This window comes from Triticum aestivum, chromosome 7B, assembly GCF_018294505.1.
Source record: "Triticum aestivum cultivar Chinese Spring chromosome 7B, IWGSC CS RefSeq v2.1, whole genome shotgun sequence".
In the NCBI taxonomy this organism is placed as follows: Eukaryota; Viridiplantae; Streptophyta; class Magnoliopsida; order Poales; family Poaceae; genus Triticum; species Triticum aestivum.
Genome location: NC_057813.1, coordinates 354,974,899 through 354,989,745, shown reverse-complemented (window position 1 = coordinate 354,989,745; position 14,847 = coordinate 354,974,899). Strand labels below are relative to the sequence as shown.

Genomic DNA, 14,847 nt, shown 5'->3' with positions numbered 1-14,847 from the left:
TGCATATTCACAGCTATGACGTGTAAACTAAGCAGAAGGCATTTCAACAAATTAGAAGCAATGAAATCTATACACCATATGAAAGATGCAACAAATATCACTGTACCAACTTAAAACTGTCTCGTCATAAGCGCCATTTCAACAAATTAGAAGTAGTACAAGCTAGAAAAGAATGTGAGATGTAACCTATATCACACTCCCAAGTCAAACGTGTCTTATGATATGTGATTGTTGCAGGTTACACAACAGTAGTGCTTTGATGTAAGAACATGGTGTGATAGACAGATATTGTTTGTTTTAGAAACAAGAACACGTGTCTGATTCACTAGTATAATGTGTAAAGTAAGCAGATGGAACTAGATATCATACATAACATGCAACCACATATAACAATGCCAAGTTAGAGGGAGCACCTGTGATGGTGCACTAGGGGAGACGTGCTCATCATCAACACAACTATGTTGAGTGTCTATGCATGTGTTGTCTTCCAAATCTTCTTGGGGGGGGGGGGTGGCGGAGTAGAATCTGTAGAGGCCCTTTGTTTGGAATGAGAACCTTTATCCACTGCCTTGCTAATTTCCTTCTGCTTTACTGATTTTGAATTGTCAAGTAAAATCGACAAGAAAAAGCAATAAAATTCACTCTCCAGAACTCATTCATGCATGATACTGATCATCACTACTTTTATGTAAGGCAAACGCATGATACCATGATGTAATATGTACAAAAAACAGGACGACATGGCATATTCACAACTGTTTGTGTAAACTAAGTAGAAGCCATTTCAACAAATAAGAAGCAATGAAAGCTAGACACCACATGAAAGATGCAACCAATATGACTCTGCTAAGTTAAAAGCGTCCCATCATAAATGGCATTTCAAAAAATTAGAAGCAACGCATGATGAAAGATGCAACTAATATCACACTGCATATACTAAAGGTGTCTCGTCATATTGATTGACGAGGGATACGAAAAAACAATAGTTTTATGTAAGGACATGCTTAATAGACAAATGTACTATGTACTAAAAACAGGAAGGCATGTCACATTTACAGGTATAATGTATAAACTAAGCAGAATAGCACATGAAATTTAACCAGATTGGAAGAATTACAATCTAGACACAATATGCAACATGCAACCACATATCACGCTACCAAGTTAGAGAAAGCACCTGCAATGCTAGTGTAGGGGAAATGCGGTAATCAACTACAGAGCTACATTCACTATCTTCATCTAGCCATGTTGTTTCTTGAGAGTCATGTGGGGAGGGTGACGCTGCATTCTTTAAATGAGGATCTTTTCTCGCAGTAGTCCACCGGCCTGACTGCTTCATCATAAGTGATTGATGAGGGACACACAAGAACATTAGTTTGATGTAATAACATGGTTAATAGGTAGATGTACTAGTATGTACCAAAAACAGGAAGCCGTGTCATATTCAAAGGTATTATGTGTAAGCTAAGCTGATGCAGTTTAACCAAATTGGAAGCAATATAAGCTAGACATTTGGCTGGAGTGGTGAGCATGATCATCTAGGACGTGAGAGCCTGGTGGGAGGCGGGCTGCTTCGCCACCATCGTGGTTTTTTAGTTGGCTTCCAGGTGATGCCTGTGTGTGTTGGGCTTGTCACTGGCTCGGCTAGTGCCCTGACTAGCACTACAAGAGATTGGACCTACCATGACGAGCTCAAAAATGTCACTTAATAGCTAAAAACGTCAGAAAATACTCATGTGTGACATTTTTCGAGCGTCACCAGCATCGTCACGGAATCCCCGTCACAGATTATTACTAGTGACGCAGCGCGTAAAAAACGTCACCAAATATGGGACCTTCAGTGACGAAGTTGTCGTCACTAGAGTTTTGCTGGGCTAATGCCTACTGGATTTCCAAATGGGCCAAACCCAATAATTCAGCTCATTTTTTTATTTTTGGATCTAATTTTTTGGTGGGCCATAGCCAATTTGCATCACAATAGTGGTTGATGGAGCAGTTGCCATTTCTTGCTAGCCTTTTCAAGTATTATTTTCTTTGTAGTTTCTCCTCTAAGTTTAGTTTGACATGGTCCGAAAATGCATCGTGAGGGTGTCATGTTTTTAAGACCATCTTTCCATTGACCAATTTTCACATCATATTACAAGCCAACTAGTCTCTATACAGCGTGCATATTACACATTACACTTACATGCTCCATCCAAAATAACCCAAGCTACATAGTCATCCAATAAAACAACTTTTTTTTAATTTTAGAGGTCATCAATAGAGACTGTGTGGGTCTGACTCTTAGCTACCGCCTTCCTCAAAACTCGAAACTTTTGTTGGATGCCTCTTCTCGTGACTTCTTGAAGGCAACTAGAGTTGGTATAATCCTCCTTTGTCCATATCAACTTCTTGAAAGATGAATTACAAATCAACCTATTGGAAACAAAGGCATAAATATAGCATTATGAATGTGTTACAGAAAAAATATATGATTGCAACAAAGAACAAACAAATTTATTACTCGAAGCACTAGATGGAATCTTAACAAAAAAAAGACTTACTAGTACTTGTCTAGTAAGTGATATTAAGAAAAACATGATGTATGTGTGAGCATAAAAGGACATCCGAAATATTATATTAGGATAAACACCTATTAATACACCAAAAAGTAAGAAAACTATTAGAATTAAGAGGACACACGTAAATTAGATCTGAACTCAAAGTTTCAAATCTGGATAGGAAAAAAATTAGCATTTGTAGTAGGTACTCCTTCACAAATTAAAATGGTGCCAAAAAACAGAATATTTAAAAAAGCCTCGAAGGAAGAAACATTCAAGCAGCCTAGAATAGTAAAGAAAGCATGAACAACTTATTGCCTAGCTTAGTTGTTGTGAGTGGCACACATTTGATTGGAAGTGTGATCAATAAGACACGTCCATCTAGGAATAAATTACTTACAATTACACTATGGTCATAGGCCGAATAAAAAGCGTGTTTGGGATTTGATCTTAAGTTGTAGTATCTGCTTGCTTGGACAGTAATGTTCATTAGCCAGTATGACTTCTGATTGCTACAAACGAGTTCAGTGAATCAGTTCTCCATTAGTAATTTTCCAAAATCATGTCAAATCGCTCATACAACTCTCGCTGCAGTTCTACAACAGCAGTTCACTTGCAAATCTATTCACAGTCCCTCAAAAGGAGTTCAAAACTACGAAATAACATAACAAAAATGGGGGAGCATCAACACAATGAAAATATTTTACTGCAACTACTATTTAATTACTAACCCATTTCACAATTGGGGAGTACTATCTTGGTTCTCATAATAATTTCTCTTAAATCAGAATGGGTACAATTCAGTTTACAAATTCCAACTTAAGTGACACATATCAACTAACTTCCATATAATCTGACCTAGCAAATACTAGGGGAGTACTATACAAGCATCTCACAATTGAGCAATAAGAACTTGCTAACAGGGAGGAACAAAATGAAACTAATATCTGAAGAGGAGAGAGTTCAGCGTCGTACACATGTTAACCCAGGTTGCTGGTCGAGCTTGACGGTCCTCCAGCAGAACTCTGGCCTACTTCTATGGTCTGTGCTCCATGTCAATCTGATGGAAAAAACCCAAGAAGAAGAAAAACAGAGGGTCAACGAGATGTACTATAAGTGTCGGAAGGTCGGACGACTACGGCCCGACTCATTAGTTAATAAAAAAAATCAATCATACTCTATGGCGGTAGTCCCTGACGAAAGCGATGAGCCTGGTGTAGTAGCCTAACATGAGGTTCCGCACAAGGAAGCCATAGCCAGTACCCACATCACCAAGACTCATCCTCACCATCATTTTCTCCAATGGAATTGACAAGTTTATGGATGAGTGGCACCACAAAGTGAGATTTCAGTCCCTGCAATCACACAAGAGGGATCAGAGGATGCACGCACGCAGGCACTCACACAAAGAACGCACATCACGCACACAAGTTGTGCCACCACCGCGCGACCAGGCTGGTCCGGCCGCGGCGCAGGCTGGGTCCGCCGCTGCGCGCCATGGAGGGCCCCGACGCCACAGGCAGCTTCCGCAGCGGGGCACCCTCAAGGAACCCTACGGGAGAGGGAGGAGAGAGCAGCTGCTCCTGCAGCCGTCGTCGCGCTTGGTTGCCTCCGATCTACCACCGCCGCCACACGGGCGAAAGAAAATTAGATCGGATAGATAGGGTTTCCCTCCGGGAGGAGAAGGTGGAACCTGGAACGAGGGGAAAATTGCTGCTTATTTGCGTGGTTGAGCTGGCTTGAGCCCGCTTATAGAAAAATTTAAAGAAAGGGCGTTTTTCTGGGCTTGACAGGCTATGGGATGTGCTGTGCCCGTGAAATACGAAGTTACGAACATCCAGAACCAAGCCGTTTGCCTAAAGAAAAAAAGCCGGAACCAAGCCGTCCCGTGCCTTGCCTCTCCCTGCCGGGAGCCCGGGACAGACGAACAGATTGATCACATAGGCCCCCGCAAGAAAAACTAACTTACAGGTCGAGCCACACATGCCCGGGGAAGAAATAACTAAACCTGTTGAGTGTTACTAGCATATATGCCTACATATAGAGTCTAGGACCATGATAATATTTTTAGCACAATTTACATTAGTATCTTTTTTTGCAAAAAAATTACATTTGTATCTGAACTTTAGCCTATTAGCAACGCCGTTAGTTTTTATAAAATAAAAGGAACGCCATTAGTTGAGACCATAATGGTCCTGGGTTCAAACTCCCCTCTACTAAACTTTTTCCTGTTAACTTCTATTTCCATTTTTATTTTTGTGATAGAGCGAAATAACATCACCTCATGTATGGGTTCAAGTAATTTTTTTTGCCCGTGCACTATCTATTTATATTAGATGGAATATATAAAATAAGTTTCGCCCCAACCATTACCTATCTATATTAAATGGAACAAAAATAATCATAAGGCTCGTATATGGTGGGTCCTGATACCAACACTCGTAATATTCGGTGACTCTAGTAGGTTTGTCATGTAAATTGCCAAACTATCATAGAAATTGGTAGCCAGGTGCACTCACGAGCTAAAGCGATCCAGTGACGTCTATTGTCAACGATTTATGGTAATCAGTGACGCCACCTACAAGAACATCACACATTAGGCATTTGTATGACGTTCAACACCTTCGTCACGAGGATTTTCGTCACAGTATCTCAATTTTCTTGTAGTGTAGCTATTTGTCTTTTGGTGCTCCCGGGATGGTGGTTCATGTAAAAAATATCTTTCCTTATCTTAATAAAGACCGATTTGGCCTTTCGAATACAAGCTAGACACCATATGCAACATGCAACCACATATGACACCATGAAGTTAAAGCAAACACCTACGATGGTTTTTCAGGGAGAGCGAGATCATCAACTCCAGAGCTACGTTTACCGTCTCCATCTGCTGACACTGCACCCTTTATAGCGCTGAAATGTATCTTGCCTAAGCCCGAAGCAAGCAGGAGCGACTTCTCTCTTTTCTTTTCTGCCTCTGTCAAGGCAGAGTCTGAAATACCATTGCATAAAAACACAATAGTGAGAGTATGGGTGAAGTGAGAACTAGTGCACTGTAAAAGTAGCAGATAGCAGGTGGCTGAAAAATAAATGACAGAAGACATATGATAGCTCTACAACATTGCATGGCAAACAAAATTAGATTCTACTCCATATGATTTTGTAATATATGAGCACAGGGATGGTTGGGAAATGCAGGTACTCCTCCAGCACACCACCACATGTGGTCCTATCAAAATAACAGTCGACTGAAAATAAATAGGTTAGTTGATTTTTTTATGAACCGTATGATCTGTAGGGAACAAGCAGATGGCCTTCATCGACCTCCCGCCAGTCACTGTTGACGATCTTTCTCGAATAGCCAGTGACCACCGGACCAGACCCCTTCCTCCGCCGCCCCGCCCTCCCCTAAACCTCACACCATGGTCGTGCTTGGCAGTGCCCCCCAGCCTTCCCTTTAATCTCGGCTGACCTCCAGATCGGGCGCCGACAGCTCTAGGCCCCACACAACCCTAAGATAAACACCGAGGCGCTGCTTCCCCGGTGTAATAGGCGGACTAGGGCCTGTTACACTGGGGAATGCTTCCTTTAATTGGGAATCAACTAACCAGGAATTGAAATCCAGGGGGGCGACGAACCTCTAGCTAAGGTGAAATAGTATATGAGGAGAAACCTTGTGCATCGTGAGTTACTAGGAACATCTAGTATGAAGAAGAAGCGGTCAACTATTGTCTTCTATGGGATGAATACTGTGCAAGCAGACACGTAAGATTTGCATGAATAGGGAAGAGGAGTACCATTTCCGGTTGCCAGTGCTGGGTCCTTCGGATGTCGCAGCGATTTTCTTTTTTTTACCTGGGGAACCGATGTTTTGGAGGAGGGTCGAGCCTTGGACGAAACCGTGGCCAAATTGTTGACTGTGTTGCGATGTCGTTTGTCGATGGAGGGGAAGCAGATCTGAGGCGGTGAAGGACAGTGTAGCGGGAACGACTCTGGTGCGGTGGACGATGGCGAAGTTGGAGCGGCAGTGGTGAGGCACAGGACGGAGTGGTTTAACTGGCTCGGGTACGAACAACTCGTCCTCGGCTTCAACTACTAGCCGTGGAGGGTGTTGCGGTTGCGGTTGCGGTGGATGACGATGTCAGGGTATCGGCTTTGGCATGATGGAGGAGGGCGGTGGTTGATGGGTGGGATGGGGTGGCAGACGGAGGACGCCAGGGTTTCGCAGCTGGTGGAGAGGTAGTTTTGGTGCCCATGGAGTAGGAATGGGGAATCAGACCCGGGGGGGGGGGGGGGGTGGCGGGGGGAGCTAAGGGAGAACCATGTTTCGGTCTGGGATGCGCTTGTTTTTGGTTTCTTTGAACAGATGGGACGCACTTGTTTGAAAAATGGGGAAAGTACAAACTATGCCCCCTCTTAAATTTCGGACCTACTGCGGGTCGGGGGTCGGATGGTAATCCTAGGTGTCCCAAATAATGGGCGGGAGCGATTTCGGCCACGCGCATGTGTGCTTAGGCGGGCATTGTGTATGAATGTTTTTCAGTGGCGGTTGCGTGGCATCTAGATGAAGCTACAAACCTACCCCAGTTTAGACCTTTGGATGTTGGGCCGATAGGTTTCACGGGTTGGGGTTAGAAAAGTAATTTCCTTCTACCAAACATTGGTCTCACAAGGTTTCGGGCGAGTAGAGGCTCTTTTGGCGCTTCGTTTGAAACTTTGAAGCATAAGCAATCACGTTTAGAGTACTCCCTCCGTTTTTATTTACTCTGCATATTAGAGTTGACTGAAGTCAAATTTCAAAAAGTTTGACCAAGTTTATAAAGAATAATATAAACATTTATCATAACAAATCTATATGATGTGAAAGTACATTCAATAATAAATCTAATTTTATTGATTTGTTATTGCTTATGTTAATATTTTTTTATAAACTTGGTCAAAGTTAATAAAGCTTGACTTTTACCAAAGCTAATACGCATACTAAATAAAAATGGAGGGAGTACTCTTGAACTTTGAGGATTGATCTAAATAGACAATGTTAAATTTGACCTTGTATGTTTGAAAATCTCATTAAATTATGCGCTTCTTTTTGAATTTTTGACACTTGAAAATCCTATAACTACGATTATTTTGGAATAGAGGAGGTAAATTTGAATCTATTTTGTACATGACTATATATGCTATTATGTACAAAAGTAGAGCATAGATTGGTGCCCCCATAATTTAGGTATGATTTACAAATGCCATGATATCGAATTCAAATAATTGACTAAACTTCGTGTTGAATTCGAATTTTTTAAACCACCTTAAGTTGAATTCAAATGTAGGCTAGTTCATAGCTAGCTATTTATAATGTTCATTGTGTAACTTTTGTATGTATAATGTGCTTTACACACACAACATGAACTATACCCACGTTTATATTCGATTGCTAAAGCTATGCATTGTCTGGAGTTCAAAATACTAACTCCGTGGATCAATTATGTCGAATAATAACATAGACATGCTCAAATTTGATAGAATATAGATGTCTGATGGATCAATGACAGTTCCTTACGCGAATTGCAAATATCATGATCCCATCCTAATATTTGGATACAATTTATATTTTTAATCAATGTGTACATCAGTCTTTTACGTGTAGTTTCACTCTCCATAGGCCCCTCCTCACACACACGTTGACTTTATCTCGCACACATACGCGCACATGGTGTATATCCATCGATGGTCTCTCACACACACTCTCCCGAGGTGTCTTTCTCGCAGACATGCTCTCGATATAACCCTCCCTCACTCTCGTCACAATTTACGACTGTTTTCACTAACCTTTATCACAAGCACTCTTCCTCTCACAAGCATACATACGCACAATCCCCATCGACCCTTTCTATGTACATAGACCCGCCTATGTGTCTCCTGCACACACATTATCTTTAGGCGTGTCTCTCACGCATTGTCTCCACGTCTCTTCCTAATTGATGAGTATGATTCTAGCAGAGCATTTTTTAGGATGCCCCTTCAAGTTAGGTTGGATGCATAGTAATATCAGAGATAAGGGGTTATCTTAGTCCGAGGACCTAGGGCTACAAATCCTAGCCGGCTTTGTCAGTGGACACAGAGTCCTTCACAACTCTGCTATCTTTGTCTTGTTCGACTAGTCCTCCATGGGTCTCCCTAAATGCGTCACGGGCCAACCAATGTGGTGCAGGACGGAACCGAGCCAAGGGCCTGACCTCGGCCCACCGGAACTCACGCTGTGACACACCCTAAGCCCCCAGGTCTTGTTATCTTACCACACCCACACATACCAACACAGACACCACACAAAATATTTTATCCCTGTGCCTCTATCCCCTCCCCCCTTGCATATACACACTCGAGGGCATCTCTCGCCATGACATCCTATTTCTCTCTCTCTCTCTCTCTCTCTCTCTCTCTGTGTGTGTGTGTGTCTAGACCTCTCATTTCTTGTGCTATCTCTCCCACGCGCACCCCCCGCGTCGCCGGCCCCTCTATCCATTCCTCTCTCGAATACATAATACATACACATACCTCTCTAGGCCCTGCCAAATACATCAACTACACATTCACACATGTTACATCACGTAACCCATTGATCTAAAAAGCCCTCTCCTCATGTTTATTTCGCATACAACATTCCTTTTGAATAAAACCGGACAAAGTGTGGCGAAAAAATTATTTTAGAATTTCTACATATATACAACATACAAAGTTATATGGAGGAGTATGAACGTTAATTTGCATTGCATGGCGCCCCTAATGATACTTATTCCGCACTGTGAATTTTTATAGTTTTTTACTATATATAAAGTTATTCATAATAAAGAGAAATGAAGAGCATCTCTCTCTCTCCATCCCATACACCCCCTCAACGCCCCTTTCACGTATGCACACAAACTATCTCCAGGTCCTCTAAAAGTACGCCCTAAGCACAATCACGCATGTTTCATCTTTCTCTCGCGATATATGCAATGACGATCATTGTATTTGAAGTGAAAGCACGATACGTACATTGGACTTTAGAATCCACTCATTATGGTCACCATTTATGTTTTCTGGTTATTATACAGTCACGGGCTCATCGTACAACTTTGTATTTGCTGAAGACATGACTAGTTGACCAGTTAAATGCTCGACATGGCACCTCTAGTGTTGCATCACATTAGCTCACTACCATTGGGCCCACCTGTCAGCGTGTATAAGAATGAAAATAAAGGATAAAAAAATATTGGACGGTCGTTCGAAGTCATGACCGCGGGCACAGCGGACAAGGTGGCCTTGTATTGGTATGTTGAGCCATCTGTTCTAACACACGGGAGCTGATGTGGTTATTATACACACACGCACGCATGCACACGAACTGCATGCACGGAACACTCACACGAACACGCGTAGCCACGCACGCATGCAACACTCACATGTACACACACAGCCACACACGCACGCAACACTCACACGCACACATGCACTCATGCATGCACACACCACACGACCAACACACACTCTCACGCTCAAGTGCTCAACCTACACGTGCATGCGCTCACATCAGGCCCTGGCAGACACATACACAACTAGATGGTTCCCGTGCACGGGTTGTAGTCTTGTCGCGCGTGCGTAAATTTGTGTTTATCTGACCTTTTTCCTATGCGAACTGACAGGTGGCACCCACAAGGTACATGGTCAATTTAACTACATAGTGCCACACAGACTATTTGGCCAGTCAACAGAGTGCAATCCGATGCTGAACGGTGAGCAAGTGATTGTATAATCACCGCAAAATGTATATATTGACCGTAATGAGCGTATTCTGAAGTCTGGTGACCGTATTACACTTTTCACTTGAAATACACTGACCGCCCGTGTATTTACCTCTTCCCCCGCTCTCTCTGTGGAGCTGAGTAGGCCAACGCGCCAGTGCCTAAATTGGCGCGCGCCACCCCATTATTGCTGTACTGGTTTCGTAAGAGCGAACAAGCATTCACGTCAATTGTACAAACTATAGATATGAGTTACAAATGCTATGAAGACGAATACAAATATTTGAATCCACTTTATGCCCAATTTCTCTCTGTAGGCCCTCCAAAAGTACATCTCTGCACGTTCTCACATGTTACATCTAACAACTATGCAATACAACACTACTACTACTACACTCTAACACAATAAATCATATGTGTTTTTAGTTTTACTAGATCTCATATTGTTACTTAATTATTTAGTTTGCTTACATTAAAATTGCATTTGAAATGTATGGCTAGTATCATCTACCGAGCGGGAAAAATCCCGTCCTTGCCTGTTTAATCGGGTTTGCATCGATGGATCATGTGAAACAGTAAAACTATAGTAGTACTACAGTACAAGTAACATTTCACTAGGCCTCCGTGTCATGAACTCCTCCGTCGTAAGAGTGGAGTACTCGCTTTCATAAATGTTCTAGTCCCTTCCGCCGACATGTGGGACATCAAGCAACCGAGTCCATGTGCCATACTGATATAACAGTGCAGAGCAGCAGGGGTGCAGCATAATCATGGCGCCGACATAGTAATGAGAAATGAGGCGTCAAATCACAAAGCCGCACCTTTCTCACAGTTAAGTTGGAGGGACAAAGTAATCTCTACTCCTATAAAAGACTCAGTTGGTGATGATGGTGTGTCTGCCATCCGCCATTTCTGACCATTAGATCTGCACCTAATGGCTATGATGTAAGTTGTGGCACAATTCCCACTTCTCTGCTCCAGTTTACACAAAATCCCTTGGTATCTTGAAACCAAGCACATTCCTCCCTTACCTCATCAAAACAGCCCAAAGAATATATTTGGAGTGAAACATAAGATATTTTTAGCGATGTGTATATCAAAACTAAACTGTTTTCTTTCAAATTTGTGAATATGTATTATTCTACTTTGGATCCATTGCAACGGACGGGCTCATTGCTATAGTGATATATCTCTTGCATCCTCACAACGAACATCTGTTGTACTTGTCCGGGCCGGATGCTCGCAACGCGATGACCTGAGTTCGAATTCTGTCCTAAAGTTTATTTTTTTAATTTTTTAATATATACTTCTTTCGCTACTGTACTGATAGTGGAACCCATAGAGTACTTAGAATACAATATTAAGGATGGATTTCTTTCTTTTTGACTTTCTGTATGAATCTGTAGCCATCCTACAAGTCATGTACGCACTATACTGACAGTGGAACCCAGAGAGTACTTAAAATACAAGATTTCTCGGTTTGCATGCGGGTTTAACGGGGGCGTTTGATAGAGGCAAGGATGCATGTTTAGCCGGGCGTGCAATGGGCGGTGCAGTACTATTCAATTTGACATCTACTAGTAAACCAGGAAAAATTCCCGATACGACTTTAATGCAGACGAGGGAGAGGGTAACGGTTCCTGAAATGTTGAATGACCAATGATGCATCCTCCTTCAATTAGCATGCTAAATGCATGTGAGAAGTAATGGTAGGAGGACGGGGAAAGATATAGCACGATGTGAATGCAACACAGTTTGCACACATATAAGACTAGCCACAATGGGTAGTAACATAGACTAGTAACATGCGTATGTTACTACTCTATGTTACTATCTCTATAGTGGGTAGTAACATATGTGTAGTAACATGCAACACTTCGTTTATTAGGCTATAGACACATCTTGCCTTGATATGTGTGATGTTACTCATACTACTAGTAACTAGCTATGTTACCACTTTCCTCTCTTTCTTCATTTATTGCTTGCCACATTATCTATTTTATCTAGATATGTGTGATGTTACTACCTATGTTACTCCCACTGTGGGTAGTCTAAAGGCGCCCCTCCAGTCCAATGCATCTAGCACATCGTACGCACCTAAGCACCTACACTAAGTGCAAAAGTGCTCACTCCAGACCCATGGCGGCGATGCGCGCGAGCGACCAGCGGCTGTGCCAGATGGTCCACGACACCAGCCTACGGCATGGCACCGAGGATCGTCTCCAGAGGGTGTTGGTGACCGGCTGGTTCATGACCATCGTTGATGCCAGCTACGACTCTCAGTTGGACTAGATGATCATTGCCACCATCAACAAGTTCACCGTCGTCAAGAAGCTCGCGGACAACATCCCGTACTCCTCCAGCCCACGTGCCCGGGCTCCTCATTGCCTGCCACCCTAATCGTCCACCATGGCGAGAACCTCTTTCAAGCACTCATGGCCCTGCGACTGCCCGTTGAAGCAACGAAGAATGTCCACCAAGAGGTCGCGCTCGCTGCGAGGTGCCTTGATACGTCTCCAACGTATCTATAATTTTTGATTGTTACATACTGTTATATTATCATTCTTGGATGCTTTACAATCATTTTATATCATTTTTTGGTACTAACATATTGACATAGTGCCCAGTGCCAATTGCTGTTTTCTGCATGTTTTTTACATCACAGGAAATCAATACCAAACAGAGTCCAAACACAATGAAACTTCTTGAGGATTTTTTTGGGCCAAACTACATCAAGTGGGCCAGGAAAGCACCTAGGGGGGTGCTCCAAGGAGAGCACAACCCACCAGGGCGCGCCTGGAGGCCCAGGCGCGCCCAGGTGGGTTGTGCCCACCTCAGGTGCCCCCTGAACTGCCTCTTTGCTCTATAAATACCCCAATATTCCAGAAACCATAGGGATTCAAGGAAAATCAATTCCAGCCGCCGCAGAGTCCAAAAACACAAGATCTAATCTAGAAACCATCTCGAAGGGGTGCATCATGTCCATTGGTGCCTCTCTGATGATGCGTGAGTAGTTCTTTGTAGACCTATGAGTCCGTAGTTAGTATCTAGATGGCTTCCTATCTCTCTCTATCTCTCTTGACTATCAATACAATGGTCTCTTGGAGATCCATACGATGTAAGTCTTTTTGCGATGTGTTTGTTGGGATCCGATAAACTTTGAGTTTATGATCAGATCTATGTTTTTATCCATGGAAGTTATTTGAGTCTTCTTTGATCTCTTATATGCATGATTGATTATAGCCTCGTATTTCTTCTCCGATATTTGCGTTTTGTTTGGCCAACTTGATCTATTTATCTTGCAATGTGAAGAGGTGCTTTGTGATGGGTTCAATCTTATGGTGCTTGATCCCAATGACAGAAAGGGAAACGACACGTATGTTTCGTTGCTATTAAGGATAACAAAATGGGATCTATTTCTACATAAATAGATCTTGTCTACATCATGTCATCGTTCTTATTGCATTACTATGTTTCGCCATGAACTTAATACACTAGATGCATGCTGGATAGCGGTCAATGTGTGGAGTAATAGTAGTAGATGCAGGCAGGAGTCGGTCAACTAATCTTGGACATGATGCCTATATAATGATCATTGCCTAGATATCGTCATGGTTATTTGAAGTCCTATCAATTTCCCAACAGTAATTGTTTTCCCACCGTTTGCTATTTTTCTCGAGAGAAGCCACTAGTGAAACCTACGGCCACGGGTCTTTTTTCATCATATTTGCCTTTGCGATCTATTTTCCTTTGCATTTATTTTCAGATCTATTAAAACCAAAAATACAAAAATACCCTCCTGCAATTTATTTGTTCTGCGATCTATTTTATCCTATCTACCACTTCTACCTCATGTTATTTGCCTATCTTGAGGCGCCGTACCCGAAAGGGATTGACAACCCCTTTAACATGTCGGGTTGCGAGTATTTGTTATTTGTGTGCAGGTGCTGTTTACGTGGTGTGAGGAGGTTCTCCTACTAGTTCGATAACCTTGGTATCATCACTGAGGGAAATACCTACTGTCGCTATACTGCATCATCCCTTCCTCTTTGGGGAAATATCGATGTAGTTCTAGCAGACATCAAAAGGAATTACTGGCGCCGTTGCCGGGGAGGATCTTCAACATCAACCAGGTTCCTAATCACAAATCTCATCTCCTTGCAACTTACATTATTTGCCATTTGCCTCTCGATTTCCTCTCCCCCACTTCACAAAAATTTGCCGTTTTATTCGCCCTCTTTTTTGTTTGCCGTTTTCTTGTCAGATCTGTTTTTGAGTGCAATCTTGTTGTGAAGTCATCATGACTCAAGAGAACACCAAGTTGTGTGATTTCTAAAATACCAACAACAATGATTTTATTAGCTCTCTGATTGCTCCTCCCGCCACTAGTGCGGAGTATTGCGATATTAATACTGCTTTGCTGAATCTTGTCATGAAAGATAAATTTGCCAGTACTCCTAACGAGGATGCCGCGTCCCATCCTAACACATTCATTTAATTATGCGATATGCAAAAGAAAAAAGATGTGG

The 14,847-nt window shown here is 42.5% G+C and overlaps 1 long non-coding RNA gene across 1 annotated transcript; it reads right to left on the bottom strand.

Annotated features, from left to right (window-relative positions):
* Window positions 1-2,116: 2,116 nt before the first annotated feature.
* On the bottom strand, window positions 2,117-4,279 carry LOC123161368 (uncharacterized). The gene is made up of 4 exons (XR_006480684.1): window positions 3,970-4,279; window positions 3,721-3,898; window positions 3,519-3,603; window positions 2,117-2,418 (listed from the first exon to the last, which is right to left on the bottom strand). It is a non-coding gene; the product is annotated as an uncharacterized lncRNA (long non-coding RNA).
* Between the last annotated feature and the right edge of the window lie 10,568 nt (window positions 4,280-14,847).